At 32.4% G+C, this 19,864-nt stretch overlaps 1 long non-coding RNA gene across 1 annotated transcript; it reads left to right on the top strand.

Annotated features, from left to right (window-relative positions):
* The first annotated feature begins 7,691 nt into the window (after window positions 1–7,691).
* Window positions 7,692–19,438, top strand: LOC128207882 (uncharacterized). The gene is made up of 4 exons (XR_008256769.1): window positions 7,692–7,796; window positions 12,176–12,249; window positions 17,819–17,941; window positions 18,348–19,438. It is a non-coding gene; the product is annotated as an uncharacterized LOC128207882 (long non-coding RNA).
* The last annotated feature ends 426 nt before the right edge of the window (window positions 19,439–19,864 follow it).

Raw genomic sequence — 19,864 nt, 5'->3', positions numbered from 1 at the left:
ACAAAGTTCCTAACTTTTATGTAATCGCAACGTTTCATTGACTTTGAAACATGAATGATAACATTGCTTTTTACCAGCTATCGTATAAAATATATATTGTCGTTATTACTTAAACCTATATACTACTAATGTTTGTTTCTCATTTTACATTTAAGGTATCAGATATCTTATAAATTTATTTTGTTCCACGCACGTTTGGAATGTCTTAGGAAGACTTTTTTAAAACTTCACATGCCCATAATTAAATGTCTGTAAAATGTCAGAGTGGAGTCCGCTTTTATTTTTACTATTCATTTGTAGATGACACATTGGGAAAATTCGTGTTAATGCTTAAAGTGGTAATCCTACTAAAAGTACACCTAATGACACCTTGGGCAAAATCGTGTTAATGCTACAGTGGTAAACCTTCTAAAAGTAGATCGAATGCTCTTCATATCGTCACTTGTTGTTTTGAAAACAGTCACAATAATGTACAGTTATAGCAGAGTAGGAACTAATGGGTCGATCACAGTAGTCAATTAAATGGTCTTATGATGGTTAATGGCAAAAAGGCCAAATGGCAATTAAGATGTGTCCACTTATGAAACAATCTTACGTTCGTAACTAAAGAACAAAAAAGATTGTATATTTCGTTTCAGATTCAATTCGATTTTAGGCCGCTTGGTTTCTTACATAGCGTACTACACATATGGCGTCAAGTCCTATTAGGCACGCAGCAATGTTTACAAAAGTATTCTTTTTAGCTGTTCAATATCACTTTTGGCCATTCAATATCACGTTTTGCAATTTTTATGGTTTGTCACGTTACAGCGTCGAGACCGATAAAAACGGTGGACATATACCAAACATATAACAAATACTATACAACTTCTATTGCACGAGTCTTGAAAAAAATACTTAAGTTTTAAAAATATTCTAAAATATATTAAAAATATTTGGTAACCCCAATATGTATTAACAAAGATGCACGTCCTGCCTGTATGTATGTGTAGTTTTGGTGCATGTGTAGTCTGACTGTTGTTTTGGTGCTTGTGTAATCCGTCTGTGTTGATTTGATTCACGTCTTGACTGTCAGTTTGTGTTGTTTTTTTTGTACATGTGTAGTCTGCCTGTGTTGATTTTATGCACGTGTTGCCTGTCTGTGTTGTTTTGTTTGTAATAATAATAAGTAAGATTTAATGCATTATACATTACACCAATGTAGTTCTATATAAGCGTTTCTATTTTTTCTTGGAATGGTATCATCTGGTGTCTCGTCTCTTAAACAAACTGCATATTAAAGTTAAGAAGTATATGACCATGAATCTTCCAAAATATATAAGCGTTACGTATAAGAATAAGCTTTTCGAATGTCTGTTAAATTATAATTTGGTCACAGATAGAGAGTATAAAGTACTTTTCATACTACACCTACGATTGCAAAATATCGTTTGCGACAGTGATGCATAGCCAATCAGCTTCTACTTCCTTGCAGTCATTATAGACAGATGTAATTTAATGATCGCATTGCAAGTATGTTGGGAGAAATCGGATGTATTTAATCTAAATATATTTTCTGTGGTCACGCGTTAAAAACATGTTTATCTATCACGCACAAGCAACATTTCTTTTTTATTATGAACATGTCTCTTCAATTGCTGTTCATTGCACTATCACGCAAGAAATATCTTTAAGTGATATTTGTAACGTGAGTTAAAACAAAACGCAATCCGGTAAGTGTAAGCTACATTGATGCAATCACACGGGAACCAATGTCTGGAAGAGCAGTGTAAATATAAAACTCAAGTTGGCGCATTGGGTCACCTATTAAAATGTTTACTAAAACACGACCGAAAAAACTAAATAAACTTCATTGAAAAATAACATGATACTTTAGCAAAAGATCAATCAAATCAAAGAAAGGGCAGTGATGTTATTATTGATTAAGTAAGGGTTGGCGTCTTCGCTTCATAAGAATAAAACATTTGCTTAAACACGACCAAACAAAATATCTATGATAGGGATACTTCGTTGCTTGCTTGTTGCAATGTATTCGTATCGTATGTATTTCCCTGTCTGTGGTCACGAATAGAGGATGTTTTCAACTGAGCTCGTTGTTGTTCTACTAAATTCGGTCTGGACCAGCTATGAAATAACCGTTATGGACCTTTGCTGCAATGAATCTGTGTTGTTTGTTTTTCCCTGCCTGTAGTCACGTAGGTTAGTTGTTTTTGTACTAAGCTCTCGATTCTGAGTGGACCAGCTCTGAAAAGACTGTGAAAAGATTGTTACGAACTTCCTAATTAAGCATTTGTATAAGACATGTGAAAACACCACCACAGCCGTTTAATATGTTTAAGCGATGGAACTAGTTCGTTTGCGTGTTATTCCTTTATTCGTGCACATGCACGAAGTTACAATGATTGACAGTTAAGAAGCCATTTTGTGGAGGCAGCTTACGTCTTAAACCCAAATTGAAAATAGATGTGTACTCTGCTATCAAATCGTATTGACACCTTTTCAGTGCACAGTTAAAATATTTATGTAACAATATACAAATGCAAATCTCATTTGCGTTCTTTTATTTCCTATAAAATGCTCTTTATAATAAACAATCGATCAAATGTGCAATCTTCTGTTGATCATTATTAATAAGACAAAAATAATCGAAGCCATCCAAGAAACGTTATGAACAATGCAAACATACCTAAGTAATTCTTATAATCTAAATTTCAACAATTCGTTAATTTGTAAACGAAAAGTATAATAAGCGTTTATGTTTTGTGCTTTTCCGTGTTTGTACAAACATAAATCAACTGTATTTGCTTTAAAGCATGTTCACAAAGTCGAGACAATATACCATTGCCCGACACTCATTTGGTGAAACTTACACCTGGGCGATTTAATTTTCGCACAAAAATACCACTACTACCTTTACAAAAAAGACAATCACAATTTGTAAACAGTTTTGGTAAGTTATCCTCTGATTCTATCCAGGTCTCTAAGAATGCAAAGATACCTAAGCTATCTAAATAAATCAATACATCTTTATCAAAAACAGTGTTGAGTAAACCATCTATATTCAATACAACAATATGGAAGTCTCTATTATACGGGTCTCGATCTTCTCCCTATTAAGTCATATCAAATTATCAGGCGCATGTTGAGAGTCTGTAATGATTATCTTGCCCCTCTATGCATATATTTGTAAGAAGAAAACTTACAGAAACAAGTACAGTAGGCGAGAGCTTAAATATAAACACCGTTCAGTGAAAGAGCCAACGCAAATGGCAAAGACGGAAAAAATAACATTTACAAACATGTATCACGAAACAACAACACATAACTCCCCACACATACTATTTTAAATGAATAAATACAATTCAGCGTACCTACTGCAAAAACATTTCGAAAATATGATGCAGTTTTTGTTCGAAACTATAAAAGCCCCACTCATTATATTTTCTTAATCGATGTAACATGGTATGAAATGCCTCGTTAAAGTGCTGAAATCCCATTAATACATTAAGGCTTCGTACAAGATAAGATGTAATCATATAGAGTCTTTTTACCATAAGATATTTATAGATTTTGATTCGAGATACAAATCACAACGCTAAAGTAAAGTTTAGGAAATAATTCGTATCAAATAGGTTAACCTAATTAAGCTTAAGAAAAAAATCCAGACAGTAGTTACCCCTACTCTTTCCCATTGATTCTTATATATTTGCGCTTTCGCATATTATCCTTAAACTATAGTTATATATTTAGTACAATAAAACCCGCATAATGAATAACATGTATATAGAATTTGGCTAAAATTAGTTACAATATTATATTCGCCCTTTTGCGGCTTTTCTAAAACAAAACCATTCATCAGTTCGGTATATTCGATAGTTTGAATGATAACTGAAATGGCCCAAAACGGTGCCATTCTGCCTCCACGGTCTTGTTGATAAATGAATCCATTCAACGTTAGTTTTTATAAGAATTACATGCGATACTCTTTGTCTTCGGATGGGACTTAAATTGTGAAATTAACGGCTCAATCCCCGTTTCCATCCAATATTTCAGCAATGTGTTTCTTTCTTTCTTAATTTTTCCTCTCAGAGCCATATATCTGCTATAACGATATATATTTGACTGTTATCAATACCTTTGGCGAGATCAAATACATGTAAGTACCTTTTTCACTGCAAAAATATACCACGATCTATAAATAGAAGTTGAAATTAGCAATATATGGGTTATTGTGGACAAAGTAAGTCATTATGACATCTTTAAGCAAAATGAAAGAAAGAATAACCCTGCCAGAGTAGACACGTTAACGCGTTTTATCATTCATCTTGATCACGCATATCAATAACTGTATTTTAAGACAAAATCATTTATAATAAGCTGTCATCAATGATATACAATAGGAGAACTACTATATTATTGTTCCTGCTAATTCAAGTTTCGAAGTGGGGGTTTTCTGTGTTGTCGTATGTTTTTTTAGACTATTTCCTTTTCTTTCTTTACTTTTTTTTGGGGGGGAGGGGGGGGGGGGGGGGGGTACGGTTTCATAATCTTTGTGACATAATCACAATCAGTGAGGATGGGCCTCAAAATTTGAAAATCTCATATAAGATAGCCTGGTGTTTTTCCTCCTTCTGTTTCTTTTGCTCTCCTGTTTTGTACAATGATTCAGTAGAACAATGTACACTTATAACTAATATAAATGTCCAAGTGACGATTTCAATCTCTCTTTAATTGTAAGATATGTTACCCAAAAGTCATTACTGGCTATAAGTATATATAAACTACTAGTGACCTAATGACAATGTAAGCATTTTGATAATTTGACATATGACAGGTTATACATAATCATGAGCTACTGTCCTTTTTAAATACATGTACACAATATAACTCAATGAAAAGTGATACTTATATTCTTGAATACGAACGTGGCTAAATTTCAGCTACAACAGCATCCGGATTAAGTTTGCAAATCCGGAATTTTTGCAAACTTATTTTTTTCATTTTTCACCCAATGTTTTTTATTTTTGTATTTTTAAAATGTGTTAGGTAATACTAATAAGAGATATTTTTTGTTTCCTGATATTTAATTTAGAAATATGTTTTTTTGGCATTTAAAGTCAACTCTTCCAATGGGAGTCCCATTGGAAAATGTCCTTCCCATTGGAAAAATGGTTTTTCCAATTGGAAAATCAGCCCAACATTTTTTGTTGGAAAATTCTCCCACATTTCAAAAAAGGAATTAGTGATTAATAACAATCATTATCATTAATGGTTATAATGTTATCTAGAAAAAGTGCGTTTATAGTACTTTTTATCATTTTTTGTAAAAAAAAATCCCGTCGACCATTTTTTCCAATTGGATATTTCCCACAATTCAATATGGGAAAAGTCAGGAAATTGGAAAACTCCAATTGGAACATTGTCCCATTGGAATCTTCCAATTGGTAACATTGGCAATGGGCTTAATCCAATTGGAGGTTCTGGCAATAAATTTTAATGGGAAAATATTTCAACTTTCCTAAATCTCTTAAAAGAACACCTATTTATTTATTTAGGAATATATTTGAAGTTTTGTTTTATTGTTTACCTGTGTCCTGACATTGTATCCATCCAATTCCAAGCTAATACTTCTGTGCTGATATCTTAGCGATAAGATTTAAGCATCTTTTAATGAATTTGAATGCAATAAATCATATCAAAAATTACCTGAAGTATTCTTACTCAACCAGTGACACAAATTCCATTTTTTAAATATCTTTACACTAGTTTCATCTCCTCAGACGCCATTTTTAATCGATTAAGTTGTGGTTACAAACGACTAAGAACTTATTCATTTTTTCAAAGCTATACTCACTTTTACGCTTGAAAATGTTATTTCGGTTGTCAGTACCTTTACACAGAAAATGTACCATTTTCTTGATTTTTAATGAAGATGTAATTAATTGATGGAAATCCATATGAAATGTTTTACCTAAGATAATAGTTTATTTCATACACACTGTTCTGCAGGGGAGCAGGACCTTTCAACCCCAAGAGGCTTTTTAACCCTTCTAAAAAAGAACACTTTTCAGTTTTCAACCCTTAGACTTTTAAACCCCTATTTCAAAGACTTTTCAACCCCTACCTGTTTGGACTTTTTAACTCCTATAACAAAGACTTTTCAACCCCTAGTTGAATTATTTTAATAACCATATTAAAGACTTTTTAACTCCTAAACCAAAGACTTTCCAACCCCTATTATTTGGTTTTGAGCTGGTCCAAGCTAAACACCATTAAAAATGCTGCAAGGCATTTTAGAATGTTAACATGCATCATGTGCCAATGCCTTCCTCAAACAGTAATACTAGTATATGTTTTAGAAAAAAATATCGAACTGTACAAACATGTAAGGCTGGTGAATTTTGCATTACAAAATAAACGCTATTGGTAATTAATGCCATGTTGTCACTTTACTACATACCCGGTAGTAGTATATAAGCCAGTCATCCTACAAGATAGCAGTGAAGCAAAAATACACATATGATGATTACTTGTAAATCATCTTGTATATGTGGAAAAAATGAACTTGTTATCTAGCTGATTGTAAAAACACTTTGTCATTCTTAAAGGGACTCGTACCTCATTGGCACCAAATAATCATTTTCCAGGTAATGTGTCTGAAATAATTAGTTAACTCTTTGATACTGAAATTGCAGAACAAAATACAATGAAAGTATGAAAATAAAGTCTTGTTTTAATCAGGGGTGAACCTACGCTTTTTACGTCATGGACAAATAAATAGCATAACCACTCAGCAAAAGGGACTCATACATAATTTATGGATATTTTGATCATGCATACCTTGGAAGCAACACCTTTTATTTCGTATTTAAAACAAATTTGCTAAAGAACCACATTTTACAAACTACGAGCTATAACTTATACAATAAACTCATACCTGGTTGAGCATTTTTGATGTAGAAATGAGGCACCCAAAATGCCAACAAGTACATATATGCATGCATAAATATTGAAGCAATGGTTAACATCGTCGCTTAAGTATATCCCTCACGCATCAAAATTAATTTTGCAATTGCACTAGTGGCCAGAAGGAGGGGGGGGGGGTGACCCCCCCCCCCCCAACCACAACGTACCGATGTCGTCCAAGTTAACTTTTCGTTTCGAGGCAGGGGATACAGGGTAATCCAGAAGAACTGGAAAAAAGGTTGTGAAATTGCGTAAATTTGTTTATTTTTTGTTTAGTGACACTGTTATTCAAAATCAATACATACACATATATAACAAACATCAATTGTGACTGATAAACCTTTAACTACATACTAAATAATGCATTTATTGAAAATATTTATTACTGATAACAAGATTGTAACCGTGTTTTTAATAGCAGAAAGCGCAAAAAATATTAAATGATTGGTAAATGCTAAAAGATTTATTGTGGTCTACTATAGTCTCATAAGGTAGAAATACCGTGTGTAATGCTCATTTCTTTCAAATTTAACTCGATATCCTTCATAAGAACCATTGTTTTCGACATTTATTCATTCTTTTAGGAATATTGAAACAACATTATTAATTGTGGTAAACCTTATCTGGCAGTACTTAAGAGTGCATCTTTGACTTTATTACTCTAGTGAATGCACCTTCAAACCGGTTTAACACCAACATGTCACAGTAATCAATACCATCTGTGTTAAGATGTCGGGAATGTGTTAGACGAATGATTTTGTTTTATGGAGCTTTGAAGAGCGATGAATGGCACTAAAGTGGTGCCAAATGGATATCTCAAACACCCATTGGTAAGTCATTTATTTTTTTCCATTTAATTTTTTGTCTTGATTTTTGAATATATAAACAGTCAATAAGTAGGACATCTCGTAAAGAACGTTCACTTGAAACAGTCCTCTTCTTATCCACACTTCGACAGGGAGTGGGGCTACTCTGCCTAAATAGCCGTCAACGAGTATTTTAAGAAATATCAAAATAATAAAAAAATGGTGTCCCAGTGGTTGCACCAGTCAATTGAAACCATGCCCCCCCCCCCCCCCATAGTCCACCTAAATGACCGTCAATGGGTCTTTTGACGATTTTAAGACTATGGCAGTTACAGGGATACACATGAAATGTCAAAATAATAAAATAAGTATCCCTAATCGCTTATTATTGTAGCTCCCCCCCCCCCCCCCCGCCCCCCAGTCTAAAATTATAGACGTGTAATACATTCTTCCAATCCTTACTGGTTGACGGTACATTTCCTAACAGGGCACAAATCCTGAACACCGGCTAAAACACGCGTTTGTTTACCGTGATCGATTATTCGATGATCAAGATCAATACAGAGGCTTGCCTTGGTCACACTTGCAAAGTTTCATCCTGTTTTGTTAAGCATTTTTCTAAAAAATGCCATTTATTTATTATAGCATACTTTTTAATTATAATTGTATGACCATGTATTTTCGCTTTTCAAGTGTTCGGTATTTGTGCCCTCCATAGCGTATTTTGAAGGGTGATTTACTATCCATAAAATTGAACGATTTTCGACATAATATTGACGAGATCGTGAATCTGTACTTTGACAGCTGTTTTCACATGAACCAAAGATGTTTCATACGAAAGTTTAACTTACTACAACATAAACTCTCCAAGATAATTGTAAAAAACATCAGAAAGTGTTCGGATTTGTGACCTTAGCCAGTAACGTCTAAACGGGCTTGTGCAAAAACCGGGGGTGTTTTGAAAAATATTGAAATTGTATTAAGTGAAGTATTTTATGGTTTAAATTGATCATAAAGGTTTATATTCATACTTTACCATGTAAGTGAAAAGTTATTTTGCATTAAAACACATTATTTACCTTTCCAATAAAACAAAAGTTGACTGACACAGACAACAATTATGCCAAGCGGAACAACTCGACCCAATCGTAATAACTCGGCCACCACTGACAAGCTTCTAGATAGACCTTGTAAATACAATCGTAACAACTCAGCCATGGCCGAAATGTTCCAATTGTTTAAAAATTGTGCCCTGAAGCCTTGCAGGTGCCCTTCATGTATATATCGCTATGTTTTGACAGCAAGAAATGAAAAATAAACGTCAAACTCATAATTATTCATAGGATATGACATTTTTATGTATGGAACTGATATAAAATTACATAATCTGGTAATATTTCTTGTTTTATGATATTTTTGAGATGTTAAATGCTTTAACCCAGAATCCCGATCGGAATAACTACCCACTTTTGATACTAAACAATTTGTATGTGAAGGATTTGCCATATCAAAAAAGATACAAAAATCCGTAAACGTACAATTCTTTGGTCTACTAAGATTTAGCTTGTGAATGTCATTTTACAGCGAAATCAACAAGTTAAAAAAATACTCATGACCTGTTCCTTATCAATATGAAATATCTTTAAACTTTTAGGAACATTATGCAAAAAAAAACAACAGTATGTTTTACCTTCGGTATAAGAAAATAACTATTTTCTAATAAAACTACTGTTGAAAAATGTAAGCTAATGAAATGGAAAATAAAAAGATGCTTCCAAACATGCCATATTTTCTTGAGACCATTCATGGGGAATTAATGTTCAAAAGTCTGAAAATTCAGGGGGATTTTGGTAGTATTCAGGGTTTTTTTTTAGCAGGTCTAATTTGACAAAATTTCAGAGTATTTTAAGACGCAAGTACAAAAAAACAAATTGCCATAATTTTGAAAGACTCCCGAGGGGATTATGTCCAGAATTTAAGGGGATTTGGGTCACATACCAGAGAATTTTCATCATCGCCATGTAGCATTACGGGCATGACACACGTGCCAATTTACCTTGTCTACCCCTTTTTCCAGCACTTCATCTATATTTTAATGAGACACAGCCATATTGCATAATAAAAGCACTCACTTGCAAAATAGAATACTTCACAGAAAAATATGTTTCAGAGACAATTTAATGGGCTTACCTTCCTCTAAAATTGGATACAAAATCTGCTCATTATGATCATAAATGATGACTTTCAGACTAATAGAGAGAATGGAATGATTTATCAATATTTTTCATTTCAATTCCCAAATAGTCAGATTTGTTTGCTTCTGATAAAAAGCAAATGCATAATTTATTGTTTAAGTTCATAAACATATCATCTTTTGGCATTCATCAAAAAATAAAAAACATCACCACCATAATATTAAAATAAATAAAAGTCATTTCATCCTAATTGTCTACTTTCAGTTTCTCTTCTGGAAGTTCTGTTATTTTCCGATATTTGAGATGAAGGTCATGTCATGTATGTAAACATATTAGTGGGTCATAACAAAGAACAGCATTGTCTATTAGTTATTTTAATCCTTTTCTTTACCAAATAATGTACCGTCACCTTTAAATCATAAATCATTTTGATGACAATGACACATGTTTAAACACTTTAATTTGTTACATCCTCTCTGATTGGATAAAACCTATAGTTTTAACCAATGAAAATCTTCCTTTTATCTGACCAGTCTAATTGACATTTCTTATGCAAATTCTGACAGTTTCAATCAAAACAATGCATGAAATGTGCCCTGCTGACTTATTAAGTGTCACCCAATTGGTGTTGTTAAAACACACCATCAGTTGATAATCCAATTAAGACAAGAAGGGCATTATAACTGCAAACAGGCATATATAATTAAACCCTGTGATAATTTTGCGTAATTTTAAACACACTTTTTTTAATTTCGGGGGATTTTCATCCCCCTCCGGGAGACCGGGGGATGGGTCGAAATTCCGGGGGATTTTTCCCCCTCCGGGGGATATGGCATGTATGTCAGCTTCTGGGATGCTTTGAAGTTGAACTGCTCACATGAACCCACAAAAGATGTGTAGGTATGTGCTTAACAATAAAGGATAAAACATTAAAATGAAGCATTTCAAGTGGAGGTTTTCATTAGGGTAATGCTACCTTAAACACACACTTTACAATTATTTTTTTCTCTTTTTTAATCTATTTTCTTTAACCAATGGACTATACAAACAGTAGGGTCAGTCCCAGTATACAGGACAATTATTCAATAAAATGTTTATCCTTTTGATATCATAATTGGTAAAAAAATATCAAAATGTAAAGAAAAAATAACAGAGACCGGGTTCAAACTGTGGTCGCCAAAATTGCAGTCCAGTGTTGTATCCACTGCTATGAAAGTTTACATTTGTTTATTTGATTTAATATATACCTAGCTTGGTAACATTAAGTGATAACATCGACTAGCCAATCACACATAAAAATTAATTATACTAGGTATACCCACCTAGTAATCTTTTTTAATGGAAAAAAAATGTGAAAAATCAATTAATTGTAAACTATGTGGTACTTCAGTTAGTTAGTTTCAATGCATTGTACACATTGATACCAAATTCATGTCAGTTCTCGACAATTTTCTCTTCTTTCGCTATTTCATCATACGGTGTATAGCCCCTGAATAAAGTTTCACTCTGTTTCATTGAGTATATTTCTTAAAAATCCTTTCTTTGTTCTAATCTGCTAAAAGGTCAAAAAGGTCACAGTCATGTGAGCATCTTTGAGGCCTCTCAGTTATTATAACCAATGCACCAGTCAATTGTAACGGTTACTAACCACGCACACCCCCCGGTCTGGGGGTATACTGGGAATAGTCGGGAAATGGGCCGTGTTTTTACTTTCTATGTGGCCACGCAGGGCCGGGTGACCGCAGTGGTTTTGTCTTTGAGCCAAATTTAGCTCAGATTGGGCCTTATATAGAGTCTCTGGTGTGCAGGGGCATTTGGCCGGGGTTTTACCATCAGTTCGTTCCCGCAGGGGAGGGGATTAGACCCAGGGTTGGCTGGACCGAAAGTCAAAGTCCCCGCTATTCCCTGGACCTGGGGGCGCCAGGGTTACAATTGACTGGTGCACAACATATAAGATATTTATAAAATAAATAAAAGTACAGTTAATCAATAAATTTTAATGTGGTAAATTAACAAAGAATTAGATAGATGCTTTATGCAAAATCTCACAAAGATGTAAAAAAATACAAAGGAGTTCAGGTTTGCTAGTTTGTAAAAATATTTCATGGAATCATGGTAAATTGTTATATTATATGTCCAATGACAGCCCATATATTTTCTAACTACTTGAACCTTTCTTGTTATAATTCTTATTATTTTTTGTTTTAGTTGATGTGTGATGCTGATAATACAGAGACAGCTAGAGTGACAGAGTTTGATGAATAAACTTAAATTAAAAAACAGTGAGTACAATAATCTATTTTAACATGTCTTGTGTGTAAAGTGTGATTCCGAAGCAGTAAATATATATATATATGTATCTTTAAGTTTTGAATCACAAATTTAGATCAAAGATCTATTATCACACAAAACTTAAAGGATATATATGAAAAGTCATGTGAATTGTGCAAGTCATATAATATAAAATTTATATTGATCAAGTCAAGCCATGCCATGTAAAAAAAACTGACATCATATCAAAGACTGTATGAATCATTCTCAGAGCTATTGAAAATATTTAATTGGTTGTAAGCGGACCATGCACGGTAATTTTGAGTAACCCCACCAGCCAATACAATATGGCTAAAAAGGCTTTGATAATATTTTTTATCTAATGTTTATCTTTCCTAAAATATTTATATTTATAAATCTATTTACCAGTATAAATCTGTATTTATTTATTTATTAATGCATTTATTTGCTCACTAATATATACAATACACTTATCGTTGTATATTGTCTAGGCCTAAAAAAAAAATACATTTGGTTCGGGTTACCCGACCCTACCTACGGAATAGGCGCCGACCCTACCGTTTTTATAGTCAATTTGAAAAAAAAAATGAAAAAAAAAAAAAAAAAAAAAAAAAAAAAAAAAAAAAAAATCTCGTTTTTTTTTTTAAATTGCTTTTTATTTTAATATTAAGTTTAAACCTTAAATGCTTATACAGAAGATAGCTTTAACACCATTCTCCAATGATGAAAATTATTTTCTTATATAAAACCTAATAAAAAAAAAAAATAAAAAAAAAATAAAAAGCCTACCTACCCTACCTATTTTTTTTAAGGATGTAACCCTAACCAAACAATTTTTTTTTTTAGGCCCTAGCTAATACATGTATACAAATATGCATAATATGCATAATTATGGGGGGGGTCATAATTACCTATGGTGTACTGTCTTGTTCTTACGAAGATATGATTTTGACTAAAATCCTTACTGAAAAGGCAGTGCAGACTGGCCTGTTTAAATAATTAATTAAATCTTAATGGGTTTAAATGTATTTTATTTTATTTTTAAAGATATTTTAGAGTTTAAAAGGAAGAGAGTCTGTTTTAAAGACTAAATAATTATATAGTCAGGATAAAAAATAATTATTTTTCAAAATCAAGTTCAAATAATTTTCCATTATTTGGCAAATGGAAAAAAGCTAAATATATATTAAGAATGTTTTACTCGATAGAAAGTAGGCCCAGTATCTTTTGCATTGCAACACTAAGAAAGTAAATATTTATTTTTTGTCTTTTACCAATTCCATCAAAGTCTGTGAGTGGCTCATGATGCTTAGGCCTGCCAATTTAATGGTTTTCGAAATCATAAATTGAGACAACTTATAACTTTTGTATAAAATCTTCAAAGCTTTCAATAACTTAACATGTCATCCACCTTATTGTCTCAATTTAAAAATAGTTTTCACTCAACAACTTACTTATTAATCAGGATAATAATTTGATAATGACTATCACTATCATTCTGTAAGATAATGTACTGGTACATAAATTTAATCCCCAATATATCAGATGAGTGTGATAGTATATGCTCTTAATAGTTGTAGCCCGGAATTATACGTAGGAAACAATAGAGTCATTGGACTGTTACACGAATTTCAATAGCTCGAAATTCGCCTTTTATTTGTACCAGCATGGGAAAACCCTGTTATGTTAATACATATAGCCCGGAAGTAACAAATAAAAGGTGAATTTCGAGCTATTGAAATTCATGTAACAGTCCAATGACTCTATTGTTTCCGAAGTAATGTGTGTATATTACAACGGTTTAATTTTGTTTGTACCGGAGGATTAGGTCGGAAAAACTAGAATAGCTATAATTCCGGGCTACAACTATTCCGGGCTATATGTATTAATATATATATATATATATATAAATGCACGAAATCAATGTGGGATTTTCATTAAGTTTTGGTTAAACCATCTTTGTAACAAATTACAGTTACTTCCAAATTACATCTTATTCTACATAATACAAACTGGAGGACAGTTCTTTTTATTTGGTAATGTTAAGAGACTTGAAGACAAAAAAAAATGTTTAAATTCAGAAAACCTTACACAAAGTAGAAACCTTCTATTAATGTCATTATCTTGAAAAAATGAACATGCCTTTTAGCAATTGTATCAATCTGTGAAAATCTACATTTTGCCTTCGACATGTTATACAATTTAAAGATATTTACATCGAAATTAAGTTCAATTCTAAATTGACAGTCATGTATTTCTTCCAAAATTTTCATAGTATAAGGAACATGAATTTTTTATGAATTTAAGTGCATAACTGCAGATAATGATCATTATCTTAAATCAATTACAAGCCAATTCATAGTCATGCATATAGCCGCCTTTTCAAAATATGATAGTGATTGTCTCAAATGACCAGTCTTTCTCTGTGGGGGGTGGGGGCTGTCAGTCATAAGGAAACCTTTAAAAGGCATATTCATTCAGCCAATCAGATGTCAGGTTCAGTGAAAGGGGCGATGCCAGGTCAAGTAAAAGGGGTGGAGCTAAAATAAATACTGACATTCAATGAAGATAGATCCCCCTTTGTCCTCACAAATATGTTTCAGTCACACTAGGGGGTGTGACACGGTCAAGCCATAATGGAGCCATAGGCAAGCAGACTTTTATTAACCCAACAACAACAACAGGTGTAATTCTTACCAACTGAGGAAAAAACTTTAGAGGTTTTATTATTGCTCATTTTTTTATACAAATTAAATATCTAACAATGACAAATATAAAATATGATCATTCAAGCATAATATTGACACCAAACATGACACATCTTGCAAATGGTCTTGAATAAAATTCCTACACTTTTTATAATGATAATACATGGGACCAATATCAAAACCATTATCCTGTTAAATAGGACAATGGATTTGATATTGGTAATTCGCAGAAAATACAATGTAATTAAGTAAAAAAATACACAGTATGCACATGCACACTGGCTTCAAACAAAAAATTGTTGCTTAGGCCAAAAAAAAGTATTCATAGTTTCCAGTTAAATATCAAAAAAGGTAGGCATAAGGTAACTGTTTTTTTTTTTTAGGACCATGTTTCTTTGGCAAACTGACCTATATCAGGGAATTATTAAGGTCTTTACTAAAAAAGCACATATTGATCAAAACACCAAAAACAAAAAAGGATCAGAAGGATAAAAATAGGGTCAGTTGGGCGGAAACAAAGATTTTTGAATCCTTATTTTGTCAATGATGTCATGTCAGTGATCAAAATGATAACACAATTTAAGCCCTGCATTCTGGAATGTGGGGCTAAATTCTTGATTGTGTTATAGTAGGGCCAAAAATAAAATGATTTGGTTAGGGTTACATCCTTTTTAAAAACAGAAAGAGTAAAAAGTATAAAGGATTACATTTTTAAAATACATAATATATATGCGTTTTCACTTTAAAATACATGCATTGTTACAGTCTTGTTTTCAGTAAGTAACTTTTCCTTAAATGCATTCTTTGGAAAGTAATTTAAGGTTTATTATTCAAAATATATGTTAGTCAACTTGTGTATGTATTGATTTCCAACTTTTTTATTTTTGTTTAAACTTTATGTATTAGAATTTCTTTGTGTAAATACCTGCTTATGTGATAAAAGACTGCTGACTAAAGATTAGATTTCAGATTTTGATATTTCCATTCCAAATTTAATGTTTTACAGCTTAAACTGCTACTAACAGTTTAAGAAAAATGCATAAAACATCAATTTTGGATGGAAGTATGAAAAGCTGCAATCTGATATTTTGTCAGCAGTCTTTTATCGCTGGTTTGCAGATATTTACGCAAAAATTCGCTTGTTCGAAGACAAAAATTTTAAAAAAAGTTGTCAAAACGTTCAATCTGTGAGGTTGCAGCTTTAATATAAGACTAACGTAAATATTAAAAACAAATGAGGCCCCTTTAATATTAACATGTCAATATCAAAAAGAAGATGAAAACTATGAGAAAGTGTTTTTATAATTAAAAATAAATTGCTTAAAGCAAATATCTGAAATTAATAATTGTCATGCAAAGCAGCCTGTAATGAATATGAATATTAGATTTTGGCCTTGAACACCTTTTTAAGAAGAGTGTTTTGAAGTAAGGATTATCATAATGCTGAACTTAATATTGTACTGTAGCTTTGTAGCAAATCCTTATGATTAAAGTCACTGTGTCTTCCTTATGCTGTGATAAAGATCTCCATAGTAACATTTCTAAACCTAATAAATTAAGTGAAAAAGGGTGTTTATTGGGGGTAATAAAACACATCTTGATAATGGCCAATTAGTTTTAATCTTTCAAGTGTTGGTAGGATGGGAGGGGGGTCTTAACTTTTTGAACTGCCAATATTTTCCTGGTTATTTTGTCCACCATGTCAAAATGATCTGGGTTGTTTTGTCAACCCTGTCTAAATGGGTTGGACGTGTTTTGTCCCCTTAGTCAAAAATGACATGGGATGTTTTGTCCTACATTTTTATAAAGGAGTTCAGAATAAATAACACATTAGTTTTCGTGCTTATGTAAAATAAATGCAAATGACTTTCATTATAAGTTTAAAAAATACTCTTAACGCTGCATTCTCACAGATTTACCATTTTTACAACTTTTTTATTTTTGTCTTGGAAAGAGCAAATTTTTGCGTAAATATCTGCAACCCATTGATGTAAGATTGTTGATAAAAAAACAGATCTTAGATTTTCATATTTTCGAAAATGTTAGAGCTTAAAACCTTACTAACGGTTTAAGAAAAATGCATAAAACATCAATTTATGAACTTAAATATAAAAATCCGCGATCTAATTTTTTGTCAGCAGTCTTATTAACTGGTTTCCATGGATTGTAGCAAAAATTGGCTTGTTCCAAGACAAAAATTAAAAAGTTGTCGAAATGTTTAATCTGTGATAGTGCAGCTTCAATTATGGTAGCTTTTCAGTCATTGCCTATATATGTCTATTTGATTCAGTAAATACTTCATAATATTAAAGCTAGGCTTATTAGGATATGCTTATTTTTCATTGGGTTCTATTTTTAGCACATAACAGCTTCATTACAAGAATATATTAATTATTATTAAAGCTGCATGCACTCTCACAAATTTACCGTTTTTACAACTTTTTTATTTTTTTTGTCTTGGAAAGAGCAAATTTTTGGGTTTAATAGTATCTGCAAACCAATGATAAAAGACTGCTAACATAGATCATATCGCAGATTTGCATATTTTCGTTTGAAAGCCAATGTTTTGTGGGTTAAACTATTACTAACAGTTAAAGAAAAATGCATGATCTAATTTTTTGTCAGCAGTTTTATATCACTGGTTTTCATGGATTCTTGAAAAAAAAAATACTTCCCTGTTGGCCAATTGAGAACAAAATCAAGAGGTTTTGGGTTTTGCTGTTTATATGTTCTGGAATTTTTCAAAAGCATTTATTTATAGGACTTATGAATTTTATGTACAGCATTCTGTATATTGTCAAGTGTCCTTTTTTTTAAATTATATACAACATGTATAAATTTAATGTTTCAGGAAATAACCACCATCTCTCTCAGAGGTCATCTTTCTCATTATTGTGGGGAAACCTCAAAGGGCATCAGGAAAACCTTCATCAACCTCTTTGTGCCCAGTGGCTTGTGCAACAGTGTTTCAGAAGTATAAATACCTTTTTAATTTGTGTATATCATTTGTATAATGACTTGTTTTTATATATTAAATATATATATATGATTTATTATATATATATAGATGGTTAATCTTATGACTTCCTGATAGTATTTAAGTTGTGAAATATTAAATAATCTAATCATAAAAAATGCTTGGAAATGACAATAAAAAAAAGATATTTGTCGAATAGGAAGTTTCACCTGTCCTGTTTATATTACAAATCATTTTAAATCAGACAGAAAATTCAATATACTTGTTGTATCTCACTGTTTATTTGTCTTCACATTTTGTATTGTCACATCAAGCCTGTTTGAACATCCTAGAGAAGATAAGTGTATAGAAGTGGATATGATATAATAAATATGCATATAAATGTGCTTGGGATTATTTTCAGATTATCATTAAAATGGGGATAATGGATGACTGGCCACACATATGGGGCTATGGACAAGCTTCAGAGCAGGCTGCCAGGTGGTGGTGTTAGTAGTTTATACTCCGGGTCCCGGCGTGAGCACATTGAAGGGTCCCAGAGTGACAGTTCAACCACCGCACACCTATCCTGGGCAGAACCAGTACTAGGTGCCTTCACCTCTGCAAGGAACTGACAGCTTCTGTACATGCCAGGTGCAGTGGTACAGTGCGAATGGTCGTAGAAAGGATTTCATAACCAATCACAACAGAGGTGACCTGGTCCGCCCGGGAATCGAACCCGGGATGTCCAATTCAGAGTCCAACGCTCTACCGATTGAGCTGACCGGGCGGACATATTAGCTACATTAGATGACAAGCCATCTATGCTGGACATTCTTCACAATAAAATGTGATGTCACAGGAGCTGTCTATCTCAACAGCTCACACTGTCCGTATTTGACTAAAGGAATGAATGAAGTCACTGCAGAAGTTAGATTGAGGAATGTCCATGTCACTACCCATCATTTGGAAGGAGTTGGATAAAAAAAGTGTGGCCTATGTATTGAAACAGGTCCGACTTGATTTGTCTGATTACATTTTTGACCAACATGATGGTCTAAAAGAACACTTACTGGTAACTGGTAAAATCATGGCCCAGTTGTTCCAAGAGGCAGGCGAGTGGGAAGTTACTAGACTCCATTTCTTTATGGGTTGATCTGAGGTTCCAGTTCAGTTAAAGTACTGATAGAACACCAAGTGTTTGCCATAATACAGCAACATTTGATTTGTAACTATGTATTTGTTTGAATTGTTGAAACAGTACTGTTTACTAAATAATGTGTATGTATATGAAGAATAATATTATAAATAATTTGTAAGAACCTGATATTAAGTAAAATGTCGATAAGTCTAAATATGTATCTGCGAATCATTTTTGTATATCTGTAAAGATTACATTGCCTATATTCCTCAATTTATATTTTTCTTTTAGCCAGTCAATAACTTTTCTTAAGTTCTATCTTCAAAATTGTCGGGACAGGGATTATAGCCCTTAATTAACCCAAATATGTAACATTCAATGCAAAATTTCTTATTGGCTGCATTTAGGCAGTTCAGATGCAGGAACAAACATCACTTGGGTCCTTAATAATAGCTTTCCATCTGACATTGAAGATCCAATAAAAGGAATTTGTCATGTGACTGTTTATTAACTCTCAATTTATTGAAAGTGAAATTACTTACATGATTTGTAAGAACTAAATTATAATGATATCAAATGATTGTTTAAATTAAATAAAATAGATGATTACATACATGAACTATTTTTATTTCTTGTTTGTCAATATGAAGAGTAATGCAATGGCTTTTGAATTTCATAAAAAAGGATGGAAAAATGTATGTTTATTGTTTAAGCAATTAATTAAGTAATAAAAGTTTTTTTTTTCTTTTTTTCAAATTATGCTAAGTATCTTATAATACAGATCGTTATTTGTTTAATTT

Source organism: Mya arenaria, chromosome 11, assembly GCF_026914265.1.
Source record: "Mya arenaria isolate MELC-2E11 chromosome 11, ASM2691426v1".
Classification (NCBI taxonomy): Eukaryota; Metazoa; Mollusca; class Bivalvia; order Myida; family Myidae; genus Mya; species Mya arenaria.
The sequence above is the reverse complement of the archived record's forward strand: the minus strand, read 5'-3'. Positions and strand labels throughout refer to the sequence as shown.